At 47.3% G+C, this 25,964-nt stretch overlaps 1 protein-coding gene across 14 annotated transcripts in view; it reads right to left on the bottom strand.

Annotated features, from left to right (window-relative positions):
* Positions 1 to 18,129, bottom strand: part of GARRE1 (granule associated Rac and RHOG effector 1) — a 101,277-nt gene extending 83,148 nt beyond the window's left edge. For 4 of the 14 annotated variants that reach the window (XM_054462887.2, XM_063658468.1, XM_063658471.1 and 1 more), the window contains exon 1: positions 18,011 to 18,124. The gene's annotated coding sequence lies outside the window, so the exon portion shown is untranslated. Of the gene's footprint in view, positions 1 to 4,986; positions 5,110 to 13,407; positions 14,455 to 17,137; positions 17,849 to 18,010 lie in introns of those variants that run through there. The other 10 variants (XM_063658462.1, XM_063658467.1, XM_063658464.1 and 7 more) reach the window with 6 other exon arrangements.
* Positions 18,130 to 25,964: the final 7,835 nt, after the last annotated feature.

Genomic DNA, 25,964 nt, shown 5'->3' with positions numbered 1-25,964 from the left:
TAACGGTATTTCTTTACAACATTCATAAAGTCACCCTTGCCAACCACGGAGGCAGTAGTTAGATGCTAGAAATAAGGTTCTGCTTAAAATAAATAAATAAGCTGGTGAAGACATGCCACGTCCACACAAGTACTCCCCAAAGAAATGGACCAGTCACTAAGTGTCTATGACGTGCCAAGCATTATACTTGGAGCTTTAGATATCAAATATCTTGAAACAGCTGACATTAACTGTGGGTAAGAGCCAGGCACTGTGCTATACACTTTACATGTTATCAAATTTATTTACTTATTTACTTATTTATTTATTTTCGAGACAGGGTCTTGCTCTGTTGCCCAGGCTGGAGTACAGTGGCACAATCTCAGCTCACTGCAATCTCCACCTCCTGGGTTCAAGCGATTGACCAGCCTCAGCCTCCCAAGTAGCTGGGGGTACAGGCGTGCGTCACCACACCTGGCTAATTTTTGTGTTTTTAGTCGAGACACTTTTCACCATGTTAGCCAGACTGGTCTCAAACTCCTGACCTCAAGTGATCCAACCTCCTCAGCCTCCCAAAGTGCTGGGATTACAGGCGTAAGCCATCACACCTGGTCGTGTTATCAAATTACAAGGTTATCACAATGACCCCATAAGGTAGGTGAGGCATCTAACAAGATGAAGTGAGTTCTTCATGTTCTCACCACATGGCTAAGGTAATGGTCACCACACAGCTAGGTCTGGGACGTGGCAATCTGCTGCCACGTCCATTCTTGCAATGCTCTCCATTCTTGCACCATCCCACCTCTGTCAAATATCCAGACCATGGCACTCTGCTTACCACTCTTAGGAGATGGTTAAGGCTGTCAGCTTCTTGGAACTGACGAGAAGCTGAGTTGGAGCAACGAAAAGTGACCTCTCTCTAGGAGATCATACTCCATATCACTGCTGATGATTCCCAAATTCAACTCTCCAGTCAAGACCTTCCCTCTCCAAGGACCAGACCCAGGAGACATCTCCGCAGGGTCTTCAAGTTTTACCCTTTCACAGCCAGGGCACGGTAGCTCACGCCTGTAATCCCAGCATATTGGGAGGCCGAGGTGGGTGGATTACCTGAGGTCAGGAGTTTGAGACCAGCCTGACCAACATGGCAAAACCCTGTCTCTACTAAAAATACAAAAATTAGCCGGGCATGGTGGTGGGCGCCTGTAATCCCGCTACCTGGGAATCACTGGAACCCAGGAGGCAGAGGTTGCAGTGAGCCAAGATTGCATCACTGCACTCCAGCCTGGGCAACAGAGCAAGACTGTTTCAAAAAAAGTTTTACCCTGTCACCTTTCCATTTCCCACTCCTCCTGCTATATTTACTGCCTTGCTTGGTCAAAGGCACAACCAACTTTTAACCTAAACTTAAGGTGTTATTCCAGATGGTCCCTGTCCTGTTGTCTAGCCTGTCCTTTCAATCCTGCCAATCCTGTTCACCACAGTGCCTCTTCTATAGCAACTGCTCCATAAATGTTACCTATTATTATTACATCCTAAATGTTTCTCATTCCCTCCTTTACCCTTGCACTACTCAGCTTCCAAGGAAACTGACTTCCAGAGCAAGCAATATCAAGGCACAGAAGCTGACAGAATGCCTTCTATGAGGACAAGAAGCCAGCCTGCCAAAGGCTCAGGCCCTAGTTTTTTTGTTTTTGTTTTTGTTTTTTTTTTGAGACTTGCTCCATGCCCCAGGCTAGAGCACAGTGGCACGATCATAGCTCACTGCAGCCTTGACCTCCCTCAAGTGAACCTCCCACTTCAGCCTCCTAAGTAGCTCAGCTAATTTTTATTTTTTTATTTTTTGTAGAGATGGGGTCTCCCTACATTGCCCAGGCTGGTCTCAAACTCCTGGGCTCGAGCGATCCTTCTGCCTCGGCTCCCAAAATGCTGGTACTACAGACATGAGCCACCGCGCCCGGCTCCTAGCTCTTTCAATGAAAGTACACAGAAGGGGCCAGGCGCGGTGGCTCACACCTGTAATCCCAGCACTCTGGAAGGCTGAGGCGGGTAGATGACGAGGTCAGGAGATCGAGACCAGCCTGGCCAACATGGTGAAACCCTGTCTCTACTAAAAATACAAAAAGTTAGCTGGGTGTGGTAGCACACACCCATAGTGCCAGCTACTAGGGAGGCTGAGGCAGAATCGTTTGAACCCGGGAGACAGAGGTTGCAGTGAGCCAAGATCATGCCACAGCACTCTAACCTGGGCAACAGAGTGAGACTCTATCTCAAAAAAAAAAAAAAAAAAAAAAGAAAGAAAGTGCACAGAAGGTATACCTGAACACTAGCTGAAGCTGATAGAGCGCAGCATACTCTAAGTAACAAACTAAGAATTATGAGAATGTCAGATATGAAAACAGAAACTAACAAATGGCTTTAATCCCAGGGAACCAAACATTCTACTTTATTCCATTTTATAAATTAGTAATTAGTAATTCAATTCTTTAACACAGTGGTTCTCAACAAGTGGGGAAAAGTATAATTTTGTGTCCTTCTCTGCCCTACCAACATCTGGCAATGTCTAGAGATGTTTTGGTTGTCACACTGGGCAAGTGCTAGTGGGTAGCATCCAGTGGGTAGAGGCCAGAAGTGCTGCTGAACATCCCATAATGCACAAGACAGCCCCTACAAAGAATTATCTACCCCAAAATGTCAACAGTGCAGCTTTTAAGAATCTCCGATAAACTAATGCTTTGAGCACCTTCCATATTCAAGTTAACTAACGTGTAACAAGTTACTTCTTTCTGGGGAGATGATACAAACTTTCTCCATAAATTAAGCTATAACTGGTCCATAAGCTAAGAAGGGGGATCATCAAAAAAGAGACTGATAAATGCTAAATAAGTCGTTTAGAAAACAAATGCCATAGGTTCAAAGGAAGGAGGGTGCCACAGAGGCTGAGGCCTTCCTCAAAGATCTGAGAAAGCAGACTGGGCTCCTCAGCTCACTTCAAGCTGCCAGTCAAGGCCCTCTAGAGAGTAACCAGAATCCACCTTCCTAGCCTTACCTGCAACAGGGCCTGTCCCTTCAACTTAACCTTCCCTCAAGCTGCAGAGGGCCACAGAGCCACGACATTCCACCTACATTGTTACTGCTGAAAAAAGCCCTCACTTCCTTCACAAAAGTGCTGTCCTCCAACTAAACAGCAACCCCTGTCTCCACCCACAAGGCTGAGGAGATGATGTCACCTCAACCCAATCACAAAATCATGTTCCTATGACTCCTAGAGGAAGAAGGTAGTGAAAAGACTAAGGTGGAAAATGCCTTAAATGGCTCAGGCCCTAAGGCCTTGTCCTCTGCCACCTAAAATCACTGCTTAGCAGCAGCCAGCCAGGAGCCGCCTCATTTCCTGTGCAACTGCGGTAAAAATAGGAAGTGGGGGAGGAAGTTCACAAAGCAGAAACAAAAGTAATCACTGCCTAGCTTCCTGAACACAAATCACTGAGCAGGGAGGGTATCATTAAAACATCACAAGAGAAAGGCGGACATGGAGAGCAAGGACAGAGGAAAGGAAGTGACACTTTAGGGTGGGGTCCACCAAGCCCAGACTATTTCTGTGCCTGAGACACTGCTCCAAAAGGAAAACTGGACAAAACTGGACACTAGCCTATTCTACAGAAATGGCTTCCATGGAATTAATACTAAAGCATGTTCACTTGAAGACATGCAAAAACTGAACTGTTCTAGCAGAGTAAAAAATATCAATGAAAAAGTTTTAAGGAGGCCAAGACTAAACTATTTTTCTAGTCAAGAGGTAGCTACTAAAACAAAACAAAGATCAGGTGTAGTGGCTCACACTGTAATCCTAACACTTCAGACGGCTGAGGCAGGAGGATCACTTGGGCCCAGGTGTTCAAGGTTGCAGTGAGCTATGATCATGCCACTGCACTCCAGCCTGGGTAACACAGCAAGGGCCTCTCTCAAAATGAAAAGAAAGAAAGAAAAGAAAGAAAGAAACGAAGAAAGAAAGAAAAGAAAGAAAAGAAAAGGAAAGAAAGAAAAGAAAGAAAGGAAGGAAGGAAGAAAGAAAGAGAAATACATTTTAAAAACAAAACAAAAGAGCTACTATATAATTGATCGGTTGACAAAATCCGAAGCCCTGTTATCCTATATTGAGCTATGAAAACTCAGGCAGATAGGAAAAAAACTACTGAATAAACATTCTAATCAGTGCCAGAATCTATCACAACTAAAATAAAGAGGCTTCTACAACCATCCCCGCCCCCAACACGGGTCAACCCTGTGAGGCTCCAGGCACCCAGGATGCAGTGGGAAAGGAGACAGATGCAGCACCTGCTCACTACCAGTCTCACGTGGGAACAACCTGCTTCCACGTGGTGATCCATGACGGCCTCTGGTACTGGCATTTGCTCTGTAACAATTTACCACCACAAACCATGGCGTTCCTCTATGAAGCCAAAGCAACTTATCATTAGCGGTTCTGAAGAGCTTTTATATTTGGTAATCTACAAACAACTGATCATTTCATTTAAGCAGAAGAACAACTTTTCTAACCACAAGGTCAACAGAGCCAAATTTACTTTCAAAATAACAGAGGTTTTAAAAAAATAGGTCAAATGTGCTAAGTAGTCATATAGATAAAGAACAGGCTTAATTTTGTTTCATTTGAGGGGTGGTTTGTTGTTTTTGCTTTTATTTTTGGTGGGGGAGGAACAGGAAGATCAATGTGTAACTTTTTTTAAACAGTCACTACGTTAATAAGTAAAAAAGTAAATGAAACGGGTAGTAATCACCACATATTCAATTTCTTTTTTCTTTCTTTTTTTAAGAGACGGAGTCTCACTGTGTTGCCCAGGCCAGTCTCAAACTCCCGGACTCAAGCAATCCTCCCACCTCGACCTCCCAAAGTGCTGGGATTACAGGTGTGAGTCACTATGCCTGGCCTCAGTTTCACACAAAGAAAAATAGTGAACATTTAATGAAAAAAAAAAAATCCAGTATTACCTGGTCCTGATGAGGACAGACCTAGCTGTCTGTCTGATTTTCTGGTAACAAATGGACTTAACTGTACTCTAAGACTGTTGTTTTAGTCTTCTTACGAAGTCAAAAGCTCACTCTCAAAACCTGCTGCCATCAAAACAAAACAAAACAAAACCAGTATTAGAACTCTTGAAGGAATTCTATTAGAGGAACACTGTGAGCCAAAAAAAAATCTTTGTTAAACAGAGATCTTCAAAGGAAGAAGAAACAACAAAAAAAGGGGCAAATCCCCGCCAAGGAAAGTTTTGTCTACAAACACATACAAACCACCACCTATCACCAAAGGATGAACAAAGCTGGCTCCTAAACTTCAGAAAAAGTTTGTTCAGGTAAAATGAAGGTTTCATCTATCAACTAAAATAGTCTTGGACCATTAAAAATTTCTGCATCAAATGTGCCCAAGTACTATGAAAACATTTGTGACAACAAATTGTGTTGCTGGTGGAAATTCAAGTGTAAATCAGGGAGTGAAAATAATTTATTTCTAAATAGATTTTTTTTTAAAAAAAATCACAAAGCACCAGGTGCAGTGGCTCACGCCTCTAATCCCAGCACTTTGGGAGGCCAAGGTGGGTGGATCACGAGGTCAGGAGTTCAAGACCAGCCTGGCCAACATGGTGAAACCCCGTCTCTACTAAAAATACAAAAATTAGCCAGGCATGGTGGCAGGTGCCTGTAATCCCAGCTACTCAGGAGGCTGAGGCAGGAGAACTGCTTGAATCTGGGAGGCAGGGGTTGCAGTGAGCCAAGATTACCGCTATGCACTCCAGCCTGGGCAACAGAGCGAGACTCCATCAAAAAAAAAAAAAAAAAAAAATCACAAAGCAATTATATAATTTATTCAAACCTAATTTGTTAAAAAAAAAAAAAAAAATCAACAATCTACACCGGTTAGAAACCTGCGGTTTATTTTGTTACAGTGTGGTACAATGTGCAAAAGCCTAGGTATCCAAAAAAAGTTTTCAAAACTTCTTAAAAAAAGTTGGATTACTGAAAACTAATTGTGTCCATTAGAAAGTTATTTAAGAAGACTTAAAATTCTATTTTTTTTGTTTTTACTTATTTTTTTAAAGACAGGGTCTTGGCTGGGCGCAGTGGCTCATACCTGTAATCCCGGCACTTTGGGAGGCCAAGGTAGGAGGACTGCTTGAGCTCAGGGGCTCAAGACCAGCCTGGGCAACATAGCAAGACTTCGACTCTACTAAAAAGTAAACAAAAAAAAATTAGCCCAGTGTGCTGGCATATATCTGTAGTCCCAGCTACTTGGGAGGCTGAGGTAGGAGGATGGTTTCAGCCAGGGAGATTGAGGCTGCAGTGAGACCCTACAGTCTCTTGCTCTGTTGCCAAGGCTAGAGTACTGCAGTTGTGTGATCGCGGCTCACTGCAGCCTTGATCTCCCGGGCTCAGGCAACTTCCCACCTCAGCCTCCCAAGTAGCTGGAACTATAGGCACACACCACCATGCCCGGGTAATTTTTAAATTTTTTTGCAGAGACGGGGTTTCGCTGTGATGTTCAGGTTGGTCTCGAACTCCTGGCTTCAAGCGATCCTCCCACCTTGGCCCTTCAAAGTGCTGGGATAACAAGCATAAACTACCATGTCTGGCCCAAGAAAACTTAAAAATTCTATACTGCCACTCTTAACAACGTTGCACTATGGAACCTATCCAAAATTAACCTCAAATGGGGGAAAAAAAAACAAGTATTTATCCAGAAGCTTATATATATATAGGTAAATCAAACTATAATTTAGAAATTTTTTTCTCACTATGGAGAGGGATTATACAAATTTTAGATAAACTTAAGATTCAAGATCATTTCTGAGAATTTAAGGCATCCATAAAAAATTTTATCAATAAATTATAACATCTCTTCCAAGCTGAGAACACTGACTCCAATTCTGCATATCCAGCAAACCTTCCCATCCCTCAAAAAGACCAGAAAGTCGCCTGGTGCAATGGCTCACACCTGTAATTCCAGCACTTTGGGAAGCCGAGGTGAAGAGATCGAGACCATCCTGGCCAACATGGTGAAACTCCATCTCTACTAAAAATACAAACATTAGCTGGGCGTGGTGGCACGTGCCTACAGTCCCAGCTACTCAGGAGACTGAGGCAGGAGAATCGCTTGAACCCCGGAGGAAGAGGTTGCAGTGAGCCGAGATCGCACCACTGCACTTCAGCCTGGGTGACAAAGCGAGACTCCTCAGTCTCAAAAAAAAAAAAAAAAAAAACAACAGAAAATCAGAGTCACAGCCAGGAAGCCCATTCTTATTTCAGCAGGTCAAACATTAAGAAATGAGAAAATTCTAGGTGATTCCTCACCATCCACTCGCTAGGCAGGGAAGACAGCCCCAGAGAGCAGGCCCACAGTGGTTCACCTCCAGGCTGGCTTCTGGCTCTGCCACTTATCTGCGCCATGAGCCTTCACATACTCAAACGTTCACCAAGGTTCTCCTAAGTGCATAGCACTGCTCCAGGCACCCAGGATGCAGTGGTGAACAGACAGACATAATGCTTGCTCTCAAGGAGCTTACCGTTAATAAGGGAAAAGGAGAAAATGCTCAGGCCCTTGCCCTTCAGGTAGATGCTCCAATACAAAGAAACTTCATGGAAACCACGCACTTCCAAAATGCAGTAGTTACTGGTATGGGTATGGGAATCAGACTGATCTAGATGTGAATTCCTGCTCTTAGTAAATATCAGCTGAATAAATGGCACTTACTAACTTTGAGCAAGTCGCCTAACTCTTGTGCCTCAGTACTGCTGAGGATTAAATCCATAAAGCACAGCCTCTGCCATACCCTCAGTCTCCGTAAATGAAAGCTACTGCTCTGAAAGAGGCCGTGGATTAGTAAGAAGATAGCATTTCATCTTCCACTGCAATTCTTAATTCTGGTCTTCTACTAGTCGAAAACAAACTCCCTCGAACCCCCAAAATCTGTAAGTTAAAACAACTTTCAGAAATAAAACTTACCTTCCTGCAGCTCTGGGCCCAACTCCCAAGTCCAGGCAACAAACTAAAAGAAGTAATGCCCTATGTGCTGGAGGGGAAAGAGGTCATGGCTCCTCCCATTTCCCTGCCCACCACTCCCTCCTCTTTCAACCCCAAGCCAGAGGCAAGAACAGAAGGGACACAGTTGAGGAGGGGCATCACCTCGAATTACAAAGTACATTACAAAGTGACTCAAGCACAAGGATGTAGCGCATTCTCTCCCACCTTGACACCCAGGAGCAGCACAGGTCCTTGTGGCTGGTGAGAGGAACCACTTCTGCCTCTTCCTGCCTAGGTCACCAGAGCCTGCAGCACCCAAGTCTGGGAGCCAAGCCAGCTTTCCCCAGCCTCTGTTCCCATGCACATACATCCAACTTGGGTACCTGGGGGTGGGGTGAGGGAAGTCGCTAGTATTTCCAGGTTTCCTGGCCATAATTAGCATCTCACTAGTACTTAATCCCAAAATCATTTTTAGTAAGAAAATCAGATCTTTTTCAGGTAATATCTTGCTGTAACTCCACTTTCAAAAATCTTCCCATTATGATTCTTTGCAACTGTCAATTTGAAAACACACTTAACTGACAGTGGCCCAGACACAAGGAACATAATCAAAATGACTAAAAAAAAAGAAAGAAAAGCAATACTCTATCTAGGCACAAATCCTAGAACAGACTCGCGGTTAATGTAGAGGCCTGCGTCAAGAACACTCACTGGCAACACTGGCTATGAGCAATAACCCACGTGCCCTGCATTACGAGGATTGTTAAATAAATCACACAGGAACACCTCACAGCCATTCCAAACATCAAGGCAGAGCAACCACACTTCACTGAGTCAAAGATGCCATCATTTACAAATCATATCATTGTCTCATATACGCCAAGAAAAACTCTGCCATATAACAATGACATGCCAGCCGGGCGTGGTGGCTCACACCTGTAATCCCAGCACTTTGGGAGGCTGAGGCGGGCAGATCACAAGGTCAGGAGATCAAGACCATTCTGGCTAACACAGTGAAACCCCGTCTCTACTAAAAATACAAAAAATTAGCCGGGCATGGTGGCAGGCACCTGTAGTCCCAGCTACTTGGGAGGCTGAGGCAAGAGAATGGCATGAACCCGGGAGGCAGAACTTGCAGTAAGCTGAGATCGTGCCACTGCACCCCAGCCTGGGCAACAGAGTGAGACTCCGTCCCCACACACACACAAAAAAAAGACATGTCATCACATGACATGTCCCAATTTCAGGCCTCCTCACAGCTCTTGTCCTGTTTCTGACTCCTCTGCCTGCCTCAGGCTGGCTGGGACACACAACATGGAAAAAGTCCCTTTGTGTTATTTTCCCTCTAGAAATTACCCATATTTAACGACCACCATTTTGATGAAACCATCTTGGGCCACCTCAGTTCCCAAGGAGCCTGACTCCTGCAGCCTCTGCTGTCTCTGTCATTATTAGCTGCATGCTCTCCCTTTCCAAATGAACTGGGAGCATCAGAGACAGAGGCTGGACACATCTTTACACTTACGGTCATGCATAGCATAGGGACAGAGCAACAGAGACAACGACAAACACATACCTCCTGGGAACTGTTACATGGACTTTACAAATATTAACTCAGTAATGCCTCACTACAACCCCAGGAGGCAGGTATTACTACCTCCCCATTTTCAGAGGAGGTAAACTGAGGTCAAGGCACGGGCAGGCCTTGAACCCAAGCCGTCTTGCACAGTCCTCACTCTTAACCTCCATGCTACATTCACTCTACACAACAGCCATGTCCATCATCGACATTTATTTTAAACGTTATTGTTAAAATGAAAACATAGGCCAGGTGCGCTGACTCACACCTGTAATCCCAGCACTTTGGGAGGCCGAGGTGGATGGATTGCTTGAGGTCACGAGTTTGAGACCAACCTGGCCAACATGGTGAAACCCTGTCTCTACTAAAAATACAAAAATTAGCCAGACGTAGTGGCGGGCGCCTGTAATCCCAGCTACTCAGGAGGCTGAGGCAGGCGAATCGCATGAACCCAGGAGGCGGAGGTTGCAGTGAGCCAAGATTGCACCACTGCACTCCAGCCTAGGCAACAGAGCAAGACTCTGTCTCAAAAAAAAAAAAAAAAAAAAAGACAAGACAAGACATATACACAGGGAAAAAAATTCACACCATACAAAATAGTATGCAAAGAAAAAGCTAACTCAGCCTAATAGCCTGGTTTTCTGGGGTCTCATCCCCAAAACAACCACTGTTTCTTTTCTATCATTCTAGAAATTATTTCTGCACTTATAAACCTATTTCATGTATATCTATCTCTCTCTCTCTATTGAGAGAGGGAGACACTATTTATTTATTTATTTATTTATTTTGAGATGGAATCTCGCTCTGTCACCCAGGCTGGAGTGCAGTGGCACGATCTTGGCTCACTGCAACCTCCACCTCCCAGGTTCAACCAATTCTCCTGCCGCAGCCTCCCGGACAGCTGGGATTACAGGCACCCACCACTATGCCCAGTTAATTTTTGTATTTTTAGTAGAGGTGGGGTTTCACTATGTTGTCAGGCTGGTCTCGAACTCCGGACCTCAGGTGATCCACCCGCCTCAGCCTCTCAAAGTGCTGGGATTACAAGCGTGAGCCACCATGCCTGGCCTATATATATATTTTTAAACAAACGAGCTCATATTACTTCAAAAGTGGAGAAATTTTTTAAAATTAGAAAAACACAAATGGGCATATATACATTGTTCTGTACCTTGCTTTTTCCACTGATTTCTCTGAGCTTGATCCATATCTGCACCTGTCCTGTTTTTATTAAATTCTAAGATATAAATATTTTTACATTTTAACTTCGTGGTTTTTCATGAAGTCAGAGGATCTTAGTGTGTTTGGACTTCATCAGGAAACAGGGTCACAAAAAGCTTTTAAACATATATAAGACACTGGGAGTTATCTTGGCAGCCGTGTGCAGGCTGAATCAAGAAGCAGAGGCCAGGCGAGGTGACTCAAGCCTATAATCCCAGCACCTCGGGAGGCCAAGGCAGGCAGATCACCCGAGGACAGGAGTTCGAGACCAGCCTAGCCAATATGGTGAAACCCCATCTCTACTAAAAATACAAAAATTAGCTGGGCGTGGTGACGCATGCCTGTAATCCCAGCTACTTGGGAGGCCGAGGCAGGAGAATTGCTTCAACCCAGGAGGTGGAGGTTGCAATGAGCTGAGATTGCACCACTGCTCTCCATCCTGCGTGAGAGAGAGACTCTGCCTCAAAAAAAAAAAAAAAAAGCAGCAGCTGGGCATGGTGGCTCACGCCTGTAATCGCAGCACTTTGGGAGGCCAAGGTGGGCGGATCACAAGGTAAGGAGTTCAAGACCAGCCTGGCCAATATGGTGAAACCCCGTCTCTATTAAAAATACAAAAATTAGCCGGGCATGGTGGCACTCACCTGTAGTCCTAGCTACTCAGGAGGCTGAGGCAGAACAATCACTTGAACCCAGGGAGGCAGAGGTTGCAGTGAGCCGAGATCCTGCCACTGCATTCCAGCCAGGGTGACAAAGCAAGATTCCATCTCAAAAAAAAAAAAAAGGCAGGTAGACCTACCTGGTGACATGTGACATGATGCCACACGTACCAGAGGTAAGTACCTACATCAAAGGGTTGTCGTGAGGATTAAACAATGCAATATAGACAAAGCTCTCAGCATCAAATCTGGTTAGCGTAGTGAGTCGAAGGACTCAGCACAGGACCTGAAGTGCTGTTAGTGCCCCGTTAGACATTGTTATTAGTTATTTCAAGGACTGCTCCCACTTTCCAATGTCATTTCCCTCTACTCCTTATTCATACCTGTCCAGACTCTACCCTCAATCTCCTGCAGCTCAAATACCTCATGCTTGCTCTCACCTCCACACCTTTGGACGTGTCATGCCCCTGCCCAAGAGTCCTCTCCTCTTGCTGTGGCACTGGACTTACTTTTTCCTACAGTACTCAGCTCAAGAACAGCCTTCTCCAGAAGTCTCCCCTGAGAATTGCAGGCTGGATTCCCTGGATGAGCAGTTTAGGAAGAGCTTATCTGTCATTACTTCCCAATGTCTGTTTATCAGCTTATTCAATGCACCCAGAAGCAAGCAGTTCCATGGGGACTGATTACTTAGGCTATCTAAGCTCAAAGAAAACTGATGTATGAACCAGAGGCTAGTTACTACTTTATGAATACCAATGAGAGCTAATACTCTCATTGAATACTTATCACAGGTGCCGGGTAGCACGCTCAGAGCCCTCACTGCAACACTAAGAGAAAGGTGACACTATTATGCCCATTCTACAAATCAGAAAACTGAAAGATCAGCCAGCATCCCAAGACCAGGATCTGATCCAAGCAGCTTAGATGCAGAGCTCTCAACCACTCACATTCTCTCCTTACCAAGAAATCTCCACTGGCAGCTATCTTCTACTCAGATGGTACTGGGAGGACAGACGCTAAGCAAGGGAGAGACCCTTGCAGCCAGAGGCAACAACAGGGACACGCCCATCTGTGCGTTAGTGCAGATGGCTTTGTGGAGGGAACGTCGCACACTGCTCTTCTGGTCAGGCCCCCAGACAGTGCTACACACACACCACCTAAGTCCTCTCTTGGACCCGCCACCCCAATTTCCAGACACTGTCCCAATCCTCTCCCAGAAACACAAGTATTTCTTCTGAGGATACAAAATTAAGTTTAAGCTTTCTGGCTACAAACACATTCCATGCATGCCTTCCTGGGGTTACAGCTGGGTCAGTTTGGTTGAATTTAAAGTTTTCCCTGAGATTCTTCAAACTACATTTACAAAATATCTTTTGACTTATATCTTTTCTATAGATAGCTAATGCGTATAACATTTATTCTGATTTCATTCTCAGATGATCATTCCTTCCTTCAACAAATACTTCATCATTTCCACGCACTGTGTTCTAGGCCCTGGAGATCAAAGCAGTGAACAAGACACGCAAGATCTCTGAAACCTGGGAGAGGTTACTTGGTGACTCCCCTTCTAGGCACTTATAATACTTTATGACAATTGCTTATTTGGCATTCTTCCCAGGATGTGCTGTCCAGCTCTGTATTCTGATCTTCCAGTAAAGTAACTGGGCCGAACTGTAGGTACTCCATAAATGTGAGCTAACTCAATTCTTGACTAAATTCACTGGGTCTCCTCTTTCACATCCAGAGTAGGACCACATTAAGCCTGAAATCCCTTAAGAAAAGGTACAAAGTCTAAATCAAGGTGTAGGGGTAGAAAGCAAATGGCAAATACAATCCATATCAAGAAGGAAGATGTGATTCACCAGCTGGTAAGAACCTTAAGAGTCAGGAAGGACAGGACACCTTGATAAGTGATATTTATTTATTTATTTACTTACTTATTTATTTTGAGACAGGGTCTCGCTCTGTTGCTTGGGCTGGAGTGCAGTGGCACAATCACAGTTCACTGAATCCTTAACCTCCCAGGCTCAAGCAATCCTCCGGCCTCAGCCTCCCAAGTAGCTGGAATTACAGGCACGGACCACCAGACCTAGATAATTTTGGAGTCTCACTATGCTGCCTAGGCTGATCTCAAGCAATCCTCCCACCTTGGCCTCCCAAAGTTCTGGAATCACAGGCATGAGCCCCTGTGCCTGACCTAAAATTCATTTTTTTAAGAGACAGAGGTCTCACTATGTTGCCCAGGCTGGTCTCCAATTCCTGAGAGCAAGTAATCCTCTCACCTTGTCCTCGCAAAGAAGTGATATTTTCTCTTCTTTTGTTTTGTTTTTTGAGACAGAGTCTCACTCTGTCGCCCAGGCTGGAGTGCAGTGGCGCGATCTTGGCTCACTGCAAGCTCCGCCTCCCAGGTTCACACCATTCTCCTACCTCAGCCTCCTGAGTAGCTGGGACTACATGCGCCCATCGCCATGTCCGGCTAATTTTTTTTTTTAATTTTTTTTTAGTAGAAATGGGGTTTCACCGTGTTAGCCAAGATGGTCTCAGTCTCCTGACCTCGTGATCCGTCCACCTCGGCCTCCCAAAGTGCTGGGATTACAGGCGTGAGCCACTGCGCCCGGCCAGAAGTGATATTTTCTTCACCTGGAGAAAGTATGGCCTCAGGAACATGTCCAGGGGTTACCGAGCAGGAGAAAAAGAACTGACTTGCAGAAAACTCTGAGTCGGGGGTCACTAAGTGGTGGCAGAGGTAAGGAAATGAGGTGGTTCTCTACCCAGGACTCATATACTGGATAAGTGGGAAGGAACATGTTTTGGAGGGTGGGTAAGAGGTACAAAGCTAGGCTTCAGAAAATGCTCCAAGGTAGATGTATGAAGAGAAGCAGTAAAGACAAATGAGAAAGTGCAGTCACAGATTTCAGGAAATGACCACACTAGTTCCAAGTCAAGAAGGCCAATCAAGGCCGGGCGTGGTGGCTCACGCCTGTAATCCCAGCACTTTGGGAGGCCGAGATGGGTGGATCATTTGAGGTCAGGAGTTCAAGACCAGCCTGGCCAACATGGTGAAACCCCATCTCTATTAAAAATACAAAAATTAGCTGGGGGTGGTGGCGCAGACCTGTAATCCCAGCTACTCGGGAGGCTGAGGCAGGAGACTCGTTTGAACCCTGGAGCCAGAGGTTGCAGTGAGCTGAGATGGAGCCACTGCACTCCAACCTGGGCAACAGAGCAAGACTCTGTCTCAAAAAAAAAGAAAAGAAAAAGAAAAAAGAAGGCCAATCTATGGGAGATTCACCAGAGCAAGAAAGAATAGCTCACCATGCCAAATACCTGAGATCAAAGTCAAGGAAAATAATTAAGCAATGGCCACTGCATGCATCAATTAGGGGACCCTCAAGAGGGCAGTTGCAGTAGTTAGAGACATTTGAAGCACAAGCACAACCTGTTGCTGTTTTTCGTTAATCCAAACACAACATTCAGGCTCTCTGTGAACTTACACTTCAGAGAAAACGGCAACCTGCTTTTCAATAACTCCAAAACAAATCAATTCCTTATCTAAATCAGTATTTTTTTGCCTACCTAGGAAGATCATCATTTTTCACTAAGGACAAAGTTACAGGAGAAAAAAGGGAGAGTGATTAGCCAGGCGTGGTGGCTCACACCTGTGATCCCAGCTCCTAGGGAGGCTGAGGCAGAAGAATTGCTTGAACCTGGAAGGTAGAGGTTGCAGTAAGCCAAGATTGCGCCACTGCACTCCGGCCTCAGGGACAGAGGGAGACTCCGACTCAAAAAAAAAAAGAGAGTGGACACCCAACCCATGTGATATCCCAGCCTGCTAGCTTTCAGAAACAATTATTTCCTATAGACTTGGAAGACCCACTTGACACATGGATCCTGATGTATTAGGCTATAGGTTTTCAACAGAATAAACATTTACTAAAATTTTCACAGAATCATGTGCAATTTGCTTAAAAAAAAAAAAAAAAAGATGCTTAAAACATGGTCTTCCAAAAATCCGGAGATAATTTTAGATTGAAAAATCTAGGCTTGCCAAGGGAATCTGAGAACTTTTCTATCTTGGTCTCCAATGCTAACCTACGTATTTGTGTGCAAAAATAGAGGAAGATTAGAATCTCAAATGCCAGACTGAAAAGTTGCCACAACAAACCTAAACTCTTCATATGGAGTTTGTTATCCTGTCAGCAAGAAAGCAAATGAAACGGCAATAAACTAAACTTTTTGCTTTAAAAAGAAAAAAATCTCAAACATGAAATATTCCCTGGACTTGTATTGGAAAATGATTTCTTTTTAAAACAAAATATTGTGAAGATATTGTGAAAAGAAAATACTGTGATTTTTAAAGAAACTTGAAAACATCTAAGCACACACAAAATCTAAATATGAACTTTGTAAGTAGCCCTTACAAACATATACTTAGAACTTTTGGTCTAAAATATGATAAAATGATAAAGCTTACATATTATTCAATAAATCTGGAACTGACTAGCCATTTACAAAATTTTTCGTATTTTAAACCAAGAATGAATTTTAGGTAGACTAAAGGCAAAAAAATAAAACCATGAAATGATGAGAAGCAAACATGAATTTCTTTTTTTTTTTTTGAAATGGAGTCTCACTCTGTTGCCCAGGCTGGAGCGCAGTGGCATGACCTCGGCTCACTGCAGCCTTCGCCTCCGGGGCTCAAGCGATTCTCTTGCCTCAGCCTCCCAAGTAGCTGGGACTACAGGAGCGCCACCATGCTTGGCTAATGTGTTTTTTTGTATTTTTTTAGTTGAATCCAGGTTTTACCACGTTGGCCAGGCTGGTCTAGAACTCCTGACCTCAAGTGATCCGACCACCTCGGCCTCCCAAAGTGCTGGGATTACAGGCATGAGCCATCGCACCAGGCTGGAATTTTTTTTTATGACAAACAGACAGAAAAATTGTCCAAATATGTCAAAGGAAAAAAAATACTATGTATTCTTAAAAATTGAACGTTACCGCCGGACAAGGTGGCTCACGCCTATAATCCCAGAACTTTGGAAGGCCGAGCCGGGCAGATCACCTGAGGTCAGGAGATCGAGACCAACCTGGTGAACTGGGCAAAACCCTGTCTCTACTAAAAATACAAAAATTAGCCGGGCGTGGTGGTCTGCGCCTGTAATCTCAGCTACTCGGGAGACTACAGCAGGAGAATCGCTCGAACCCGGGAGAATAAGGTTGCAGTAAATCTAGATCCCACCACTGCACTCCAGCCCGGGTGACAGAGCAAGACCGTCTCAAAAAAACAAAGTTACCTTTGACCCCATTTGTAAATTTATTCTAAGATAATAATCAGACCAGGTGTAGTATCTCACACTTGTAATCCCAACACTTTGGGAGGCGAAGGCGCGAGGGTCGCTTGAGGCCAGAAGTTTTGAAACCAGCCTGGGTAACAGACTCTTATTAAAGAAAAAAAAAAAAAAAAAAAACCATATCAAACAAATCCTTCCGGCAGAATTGTTTATCTTGTGACAAATTGCAAACTATCTCAATGCTCATCAGTGGTTAAATCACATACTGTAAAGTCCATAAAAATAACAATACCTATCTGTATTTATTGATTATCACCAAAATGTTAGCAGTGGTTGTCAGTGAATGGTAGACCGGCAGATGACTGTCATTTCCTACCTTAGACTTTTTGTGTCGTCTTGAGTGTTTTGCCAGGAGAGGAGAATTAACTGCTTTTATAATGGGGATGAGGGACCAGAACAAGCTATTTTCAAACCGGAAGCCCCCGAAGCTGAGTCTCTGGAAAATTTCTAAGAAGTCTAAACAAAATTCTTATCATGCCAACCAGGCATGCTTCTTTCCTCGCACAGCGCGGCGCAGGAAGACACACCCCTGACTCCGCGCTCGCCCCTCGGGCTCGGGTCCTCCAAGCTCAGCCCCGGCCCTCCTGGTCCCCGCGGACCCTCCCTCGGGCCCAATGCGCCAGCTGGCTCCGCAGGGCCGGAAAAGCGCGTTCCTCGGCAGCCTGGCGCCGCCGGGAAGGTGCGCGCAGCCCGCCCGGTAGCCCCGGGGTGGCGTGAGGGCCGCCTCCCCGGCCAGCCCCAGCGGACCCCGGCCGCCAGCAGGCCGCCCTCCCTCTGCGGGCTTCCGGGAGCGGGTCCTGGCGCCAGCGCGACCTCCCGGGCCCCGGCGACCCGAAGGAGCGTCCCCTTTCCCCGCCTGACGGGCGCCGACCCGCCCCTGCGGTGCCGCGGCCGCCGAGTCTCCGCCGCGCCCCCAGGTCCCGGGTTCGCGCCAGGAGGCCCCTCCGGGCTTCCGTCGGCCCGGCCAGGGCCCGCAAAGCCCGGCGTCCTCCACAGCGGGCGGGCAAGGGGCGGGAGCCCACGGCCCCGCGCCCTGCGGCCCCGAGCGGAGCGGCGCCCCGCGGGCCCGTCTCGCCGTCTGCCCTGGCTGCGGCCCGCGGCCCCGCTGCCCACCGCCCACCGCCCACCGCCCGACCCCGCCCGCCAGCCCCCGCCTGCGCCCGCCGCGCCCGCCGCGCCCGCTCCTCACCTGCGACGCGCCCCGGCCCCCAGCGCACCGCCTTGGACCGGCTGTGTACACCGGAAGTGACGTCTCAGGTCCGGCCCGCCCCCGCCTCGGGCGGACGCGGGGCGGCTACAGATCCCGCGCCTAGAGCGGACTCTCCCCTCGCATTAGCGGGGAGGGGGCGCCCCGGAGCCTCCTCTCCTGGGACCCTGGACCCCCAAGCGGGACGGCCGGGGCGGAGGTTGAGGACTGGCGGCCAGAGCCGGAGGTCCACCCAGATCCCCCACCATGGCTTGGCCCCCGGGTGGGAGGGATCGGCTGCGTCCTCCTGGATTTATTACTGAAATTGACTGAAATTGATTACTGGCGTATGGAGTGTTTCCTAGATGCCAGGCCCCGACGGGCACTGCAGGAACGGGTAGTGCTCTCTCCCTCATAAATTTATTCCTTAGTGGTAAATACACAATACCATTGTCACAAATCCGGGTGATAATATAGTACCAATGGTGACAAGTGGTAGGAGGGGAAAGAGTAAGAGGGAGGGAGGGAGTACCCTGACCTAGTAGAGGAGAGTGATCCGGAATTCCCCCAGGGAAAGAGCAGGAGCTGAGGTCCTAAGGGGTAGAAGGGAGAAAAAAAAAAAAGCTGGAGAAGGGAGGAGAACACATTACGCAGAAGCAGCAGCAAGTGTCTTCCAGTTCTGTGGGTTTTGTTTGTTTGAGACGGAGTCTTGCTCTGTCGCCCAGGCTGGAGTGCAGTGACGTGATCTTGGCTCGCTGCAACCTCCACCTCCCGGGTTCAAGTGATTCTCCTGCCTCAGCTTCCCGAATAGCTGCGATTACAAGCGTGCGCCACCAAGCCCGGCTAATTTTTGTGTTATTAGTAGAGACGGGATTTCGCCATGTTGGCCAGGCTGGTCTCAAACTCCTGACCTCAGGTGTTCCGCCCGCCTTGGCCTCCCAAAGTGCTTGAGCCGCGGAGCCTGGCCCAGTTTTGTGTTCTAATAATAAATCAGAGTGGTGAGAAGTTAGGTCTTACTTGACAGTGTTGCAAAACTAATGAATTTTAAGCAAGAGGTGATTTGTCCATACTTGAGAGTGTAAAGGGGTTACTCTAGCTGCAGTGTGGAGAAGGAAGGACTAGGGAGGGGAGGCAAGAGTGGATATAAATGTGTACACCCATGTTCATATTAGTCAGAAGGTGGAAGCAACCCAATGTCCATCCACGGGTGAATGGGTTCACAAAATGTGGTATAAACATAACAATAGAATATTACTCAGCGTTGAAGGAGGCCAGGTGCCATGGCTTACGCCTGTAATCCCAGCACTTTGGGAGGCCAAGGCGGGTGGATCACCTGAGGTCAGGAGTTCGAGACCAGCCTGACCAACAAGATGAAACCCCGTCTCTACTAAAAATACAAAATCAGCCAGGCGTGGTGGCGCATGCCTATAATCCCAGCTACGATGCAAATAGATGAGCTTTGAAGACATTATGCCAAAAGAAACCAGTCACAAACACAAATATCCTATGATTCCACTTACAGAAGGTACCTAGGGTAGTCAAAAACATAGAGACAGGGGCCAGGCATGGTCGCTCATGCCTGTAATCCCAGCACTATGGGAGGCTGAGGCAGGAGGATCACCTGAGGTCAGGAGCTCCAGACCAGCCTGGCCAACATGGTGAAATCCCATCTGTACTAAAAATACAAAAAGTTAGCCAGGTGTGGTGGTGGAGGCCTATAATCCCAGCTACTTGGAAGGCCAAAGCAGGAGAACAACTTGAACCTGGGAGGCAGAGGTTGCAGTGAGCTGAGATTGCGCCACTGTATTCCAGCCTTGGCGATGACGCCAGAGTCTATCTCAAAAAAAAAAAAAAGAGGCCGGGCGCGGTGGCTCACGCCTGTAATCCCAGCACTTTGGGAGGCCGAGGTGGGCAGATCATGAGGCCAGGAGATCGAGACCATCCTGGCTAACATGGTGAAACCCCATCTCTACTAAAAATACAACAAAAAATTAGCCGGGCGTGGTGGCAGACGCCTGTATTCCCAGCTACTCTGGAGGCTGAGGCAGGAGAACTGCGTGAACCCGGGAGGCAGAGCTTGCAGTGAGCCGAGATTGCGTCACTGCACTCCAGTCTGGGTGACAGAGCGAGACTCCATCTCAAAAAAAAAAAAAAAGAAAGAAATATAGAAGTTCTAATATTTTCTCCCAGTATCCCAATGGATTGCCTTCCCATACAATGGGGTACGTGAACCTCCCTTTGAAAACCATTCATGGACTATGGTACTGGCAATGGGGATGGAAAAAAAAAAAAAGAAAGTCAAATTTGAGAAAGATTTTGGAATAAAATTGATGTAAAATCAGTGGTGAAATGGATATGGAGGGTGAGGGAGAGGTGGGAATCATGAATGTCTCCTAGGTCTCTGGGATGAGCCATTGTAGTGCTGGCACTCACTGCTTTGGGAAGCCCCGGAAGAGGACCATATTTGGGAGGGTGGAGGATGGGAAGAATGGCCCAAGTTCCAGTGTGAACATGGCATCAAAGAGGAGGCACCAATAAGGCACTTGGGGATGAGGATCTGGAGCTTAGAAGAGAGGTATGTGCTGGAGATGTCAGTGTAGATTGAGGGGATACCTTTCTTGGTGGTTGATTTTTTTTTTTGGATGGAGTCTCACTCTGTCACCCAGGCTGGAGTCCAGTGGCGCAATCTCGGCTCACTGCAAGCCCCGCCTCCCGGGTTCACACCATTCTCCTGCCTCAGCCTCCCAAGCAGCTGGGACTACGGGCGCCCGCCACCACGCCCGGCTAACTTTTTGTTGTACTTTTAGTAGAGACGGGGTTTCACCATGTTGGCCAGGAAAGAGTTAAAGACTGCAGCAAAGAGTGAGGGGAGTGGGAAAGGTCTGGAAGCACAAAGGTGAGTGGACAGAAGAAACGTAGAATTTCCCAGTAGTACTGAGGATTCACTGCAGGTTGACAACTATAGACATCTCCTTTCTTTATTTTATTTATGTATTAATTTTTGAGATGGAGTCTCACTCTGTCACCCAGGCTGGAGTGCAGTGGCGCAATCTTGGCCCATTGCAACCTCCACCTCCCAGGTTCAAGCGATTCTCCTGCCTCAGCCCCTGGGTATCTGAGATTACAGGCACCCGCCACCACGCCCGGCTAATTTTTGTATTTTTAGTAGAGACGGGGTTTCATCATGTTGGCAAGGCTGGTCTCGAACTCCTGACCTTAGGTGATCTGCACCTCTCGGCTTCCCAAAGTGCAGGGATTACAGGTGTGAGCCATTGTGCTGGCTTGTAGACATCTTCTTTCTACTAAGGGACTTGTCCAATAGCTTTTAGGTAAAAGGGAAGAAGGTGGAGCAAGGATTCTTCAGAAGGTTAGTAACGGAGAGTAGGGCAAAAGTGTTCCTGAGATGATGGGCTGGGCTGTAGGACCCAAGCCACAGGAGGAGAGATGTAAGAGGGAAGAGGACAGCTGGCTTGGAGGAAGTGGGCCTGGGTGCTAGTGTCCTCTTGCTTTTGCAGGCTGGAAAAAGAGCTAGGAATGATGGTGGCAAGTTTTGTCGTGTTTGTTTGGTGGAGATGGGCTCTTACCATGTTGCCCAGGCTAGTTTTGAACTCCTGGGCTCAAGAGCAATCCTCCCACCTCAGCCTCCCAAAGTGCTGGCCAGCGGCAGGCTTTTGAGTGTGCCAGCTGTAGCTCCTATAGTCTCAGATAAGCCCATCTGTTATTCAGAGGTCCTCCTAGCTCTTGCTACAGGCCCCAGGGGCCACTGGACCTTGCCATAGAATCCATCAGTGACTGTACCTGGATGCACTTGGTAAACACCAGATGGGTTGGTTGGTTTGTTTGAGACAGGGTCTGGCTCTGTCACCCAGGCTGGAGTACAGTAGCGTGATCTTGGCTCACTGCAACCTCCACCTCCTGAGCTCAAGCCATCCTCTCATCTCAGCCTCCAAAGTAGCTGGGACTATGGGCATGCACCACCATGCCAGGCTAGTTTTTGTATTTTTTGTAGAGACAGGATTTCGCCATGTTGCCAAGGCTGGTCTCGAACTCCTGAGCTCAAGCGGTCTGCCGGCCCAGTCTCTCAAAGTGGTGAGATTACAGGCGTGAGCCACCGCAACCAGTCACAAATGAGATGTTAAATTGGCCCTTTCCCCATGGGGCAGACTCTGACACACCTGCCCGCGTGTGTCTGGCCAACCATGTCCAGGCCTGTTCCCAAATCCTGCAGACTCTGGAATGCAGCTACCCTTCCTGGGGCTTACAGCCTGTCTCACAGCTTTCACATCCTGCCCAAGGGAGACCAGGAAGGCTAAAATTTACTCCCAGCGGGATGCGGTGACTCACACTTGTAATTCCAGCACTTTGGGAGGCTAAGGTGAGAGGATCACTTGAGGCTAGGAGTTGAAGACCAACCTGGGCAACAAAGTGAGACTCCATCTCTACAAAAAATTTCAAAAATTAGCTGGCCGTGGTGGCGCCCACTTGTAGTCCCAGTTACTGGGGAGGCTGAGGCAGGAGGATGACTTGAGCCCGGCAGTTCAAGGCTGCTGTGAGCTATGATTGTGCCACTGCACTCCTGCTGGGGAACAGAGTGAGATCCTATCTCAAAAAAAAAAAAAAAGTGACTCTCTGCAAACAACCCCATTGCCCCCTCTACCACCAGGAGCACTTGACTATGAAAACCCCTTTCCTGAAGGCTCTTCTTTCAGACATTCCCACTAAAACTAACATGTAAAAGCTGCGGCTCACTTTACCCCAGACCTCATGGCCCCAGAGTAATGTGCCAGAAACCGCTTATGCTCACACCATTTTGGCCCCTTCCGTGGGCCAGGAGTCATGGAGAACCACTCAGCTATATATGCAGTTCTGAGATCAGTGTGAACATTGTCAACCTTGGGGCCCTTTTGGTGGCCTTTGTGGTGCTTTGGGGACCAGACGGCCTTGAACCTCTCAAGCTTACCTGAGAGCATTTTGTATTGTGGACATATCACCTTCTGTTTTGTGAGTCCATCTGCAGATATTATACCCATGCCCTGCAGGTTCAAATTATTTATTTTAATTCATCAAATACACATACATATGGAGAAGGAGGGAAAAAAAGTACCCACTACACAGGTTTGAGGCACTCGTCATGTCATGCCACCTCTTTATTCCAAGTTCCTTGCACCGAAGTGTTGAGAAAAAAAGATGGAGGCCAGATGCAGTGGCTCACGCCTATAACCCCAGCACTTTGTGAGGCCGAGGTGGGAGGATTGTTCTAGCTCACTAGTTCAAGACCAGCCTGGGCTACATGGTAAAACCCTATCTCTACAAAAAACACAAAAATGGCCGGGCATGGTGGCTCATGCCTGTAATCCCAGCACTTTGGGAGGCCGAGGCGGGTGGATCACGAGGTCAGGAGTTCGAGACCAGCCTAACCAACATGGTGAAACCCCGTCTCTACTAAAAATACAAAAATTAGCCGGGCGTGGTGGTGTGCGCCTGTAATCTCAGCTACTTGGGAGGCTGAGGCAGGAGCATTGCTTGAACCTGGGAAGCGGAGGTTGTGGTGAACTGAGATCGTGCCATTGCACTCCAGCCTGGACAATAAGAGCAAAACTCCGTCTCAAAAAAAAAAAAAAAAAAAAAAACACAAAAATTAGGCCGGGTGTGGTGGCTCACGCCTGTAATCCCAGCACTCTGGGAGGCTGAGGTAGGCAGATCACAAGGTCAGGAGTTTGAGACCAACCTGGCCAACATGGTGAAACCCTGTCTCTATTAAAAATACAAAAAAATTAGCTGGGCACGGTGGCTCATGCCTGTAGTCCCAGCTACTTGGGAGGCTGAGGCAGGAGAATCGCTTGAACCCGGGAGGCAGAGGTTGCAGTGAGCCAAGATCGCACCATTGCACTCCGGCCTGGGCAACAGAGCAAGACTCCGTGTCAAAAAAAAATAATAATAAAAAATAACAAAAATTAGCCTGGCATGGTGGCATGTACCTGTAGTCCCAGCTACTTGGGAGGCTGAGGTGGGAGGATCGCTTGAGCCCAGGAGTGAGAGGTTGCAGTGAGCTGAGATTGCGCCACTCCAGGCACTCCAGCCTGGCACTCCAGCCTGGGCAATAGAGTCAGACCATGTCTCAAAAAAAAAAAAAAAAGAAAGAAGAAAAAAAAAGAAAGAGAAAGAAAAGAAAAGAAGGAAAAGAAGAGAAAAAAGAGAAGAGAAGGGAAGAGAAAAGAGAAAAAGGGATGGAGCCCACAGGTCTAAAGATGGAGGCCAGGCCCTCGTCTTAGGAATGGTAGCTACGGCCTTCCAGCTCTGCAGAAAGGTCTATGAACTGGACCCTCAGCATCCACACAGGCATGAGATGGTGCCTTAGAGACCACCAGACCTATACCTGGAATTTGCTGTTTAGGAGGCCAAGAAGGTCAAGACCAGGAAACAGGGGTCACTCCGGAATGCATCTGGCCCCCTGTGCATCTGGATAGAGGCAGAGTTAGAGCCAGGTCCCGTGAAAAGCATAAGCGTCTCAGGTTGGTGCCTGTGACAAATGAGTGGAAGGAGGCTTCAGGAGCTCCTCCGTGACCCAAGAGCTGGAATGAACGAGACCCACCCACATTTGTGAGACATGCCAAAGAAATGCACCCTGGGCTGGGCACAGTGGCTCACACCTGTAATCCCAGCACTTTGGGAGGCTGAGGCAGGTGGATCACCTGAGGTCAGGAGTTCAAGACAAGCCTGACCAACATGGTGAAACCCCATCTCTACTAAAAATTCAAAAATTTGCCAGGCATGGTGGCACATGCCTGTAATCGCAGCTACTTGGGAGGCTAAGGCAGGAGACGAGGTTGAACCTGGGAGGCGGAGGTTTTAGTGAGCCGAGATTGCGCCATTGCACTCCAACCTGGACAACAGAGGGAGACGCCATCTCAAAAAAAAAAAAAAAAAAAAAAAAAAGAAGGCCCGGCCTGGTGGCTCACGCCTGTAATCTCAGCACTTTGGGAAGCTGAGGCAGGTGGATTGCCTGAGGTCAGGAGTTGGAGACCAGCCTGGCCAACATGGTGAAACCCCGTCTCTACTAAAAATACAAAAATTAGCCGGGAGTGGTGGCAGACGCCTGTCATCCCAGCTACTTGGGAGGCTGAAGCAGGAGAATCGCTTGAACTGGGGAGGTGGAGGTTGCAGTGAGTCAAGATCATGCCATTGCACTCCAGCCTGGGGGAAAGAGTGAGACTCTGTCTCAAAAAAAAAAAAAAAAAAGAAAAGGAAAAAGAAAGAAAATGTACCCTGATCTCAGCAGGAGCTGGCTCTCCCTGCTGAGAAAAAAAGCAGATTTGCTCCGGCTGGCTTTTCTAAGGGCTTCACATTCCTATTGTCAGAAAAGCTGCAGAATCAGAACATCCCACTTACAGGGCCCCTTGGGGATTCCAGAACTGATTTTCTTAGGTAGCCAAAGTTATTACTGTTGGCTTGTGCATTCTTTATGGAAATAAAAGTCAGGGCTTCTAGGCTGGGCTTTACATGTTAGTTTCAGTGGGAATAGCTTAAAGAAAAGCCTTCAGGAAAGGCATTTTCACAGCCAAGTGCTCTTGGTGATGGAGGGGGCAATGGGGTTGTTTGCAGACAGTCACTTTTTTTTTTTTTTTTTTACGACAGGGTCTCACTCTGTTGTCCAGTAGGAGTGCAGTGGCACAATCATAGCTCACAGCAGCCTCGAACTGCTGGGCTCAAGCAATCTTCCTGCCTCAGCCTCCCCAGTAACTGGGACTACAAGTGGGTGCCACCATGACTAGCTAATTTTTGAAACTTTTTGTAGAGATGGAGTCTCACTTTGTTGCCCAGGTTGGTCTTCAACTCCTAGCCTCAGGTGATCCTCCCACCTCAGCCTCCCAAAGTGCCGAGATTACAGATGTGAGCCACCTTACCTGGCCAAGAGTAACTTTTCTACTTTACTTTCCTGGTCTCTCTTGGGCAGGAT

The sequence above is a fragment of the Pongo pygmaeus genome, chromosome 20 (genome assembly GCF_028885625.2).
Source record: "Pongo pygmaeus isolate AG05252 chromosome 20, NHGRI_mPonPyg2-v2.0_pri, whole genome shotgun sequence".
Classification (NCBI taxonomy): domain Eukaryota; kingdom Metazoa; phylum Chordata; class Mammalia; order Primates; family Hominidae; genus Pongo; species Pongo pygmaeus.
The sequence above is the reverse complement of the archived record's forward strand: the minus strand, read 5'-3'. Positions and strand labels throughout refer to the sequence as shown.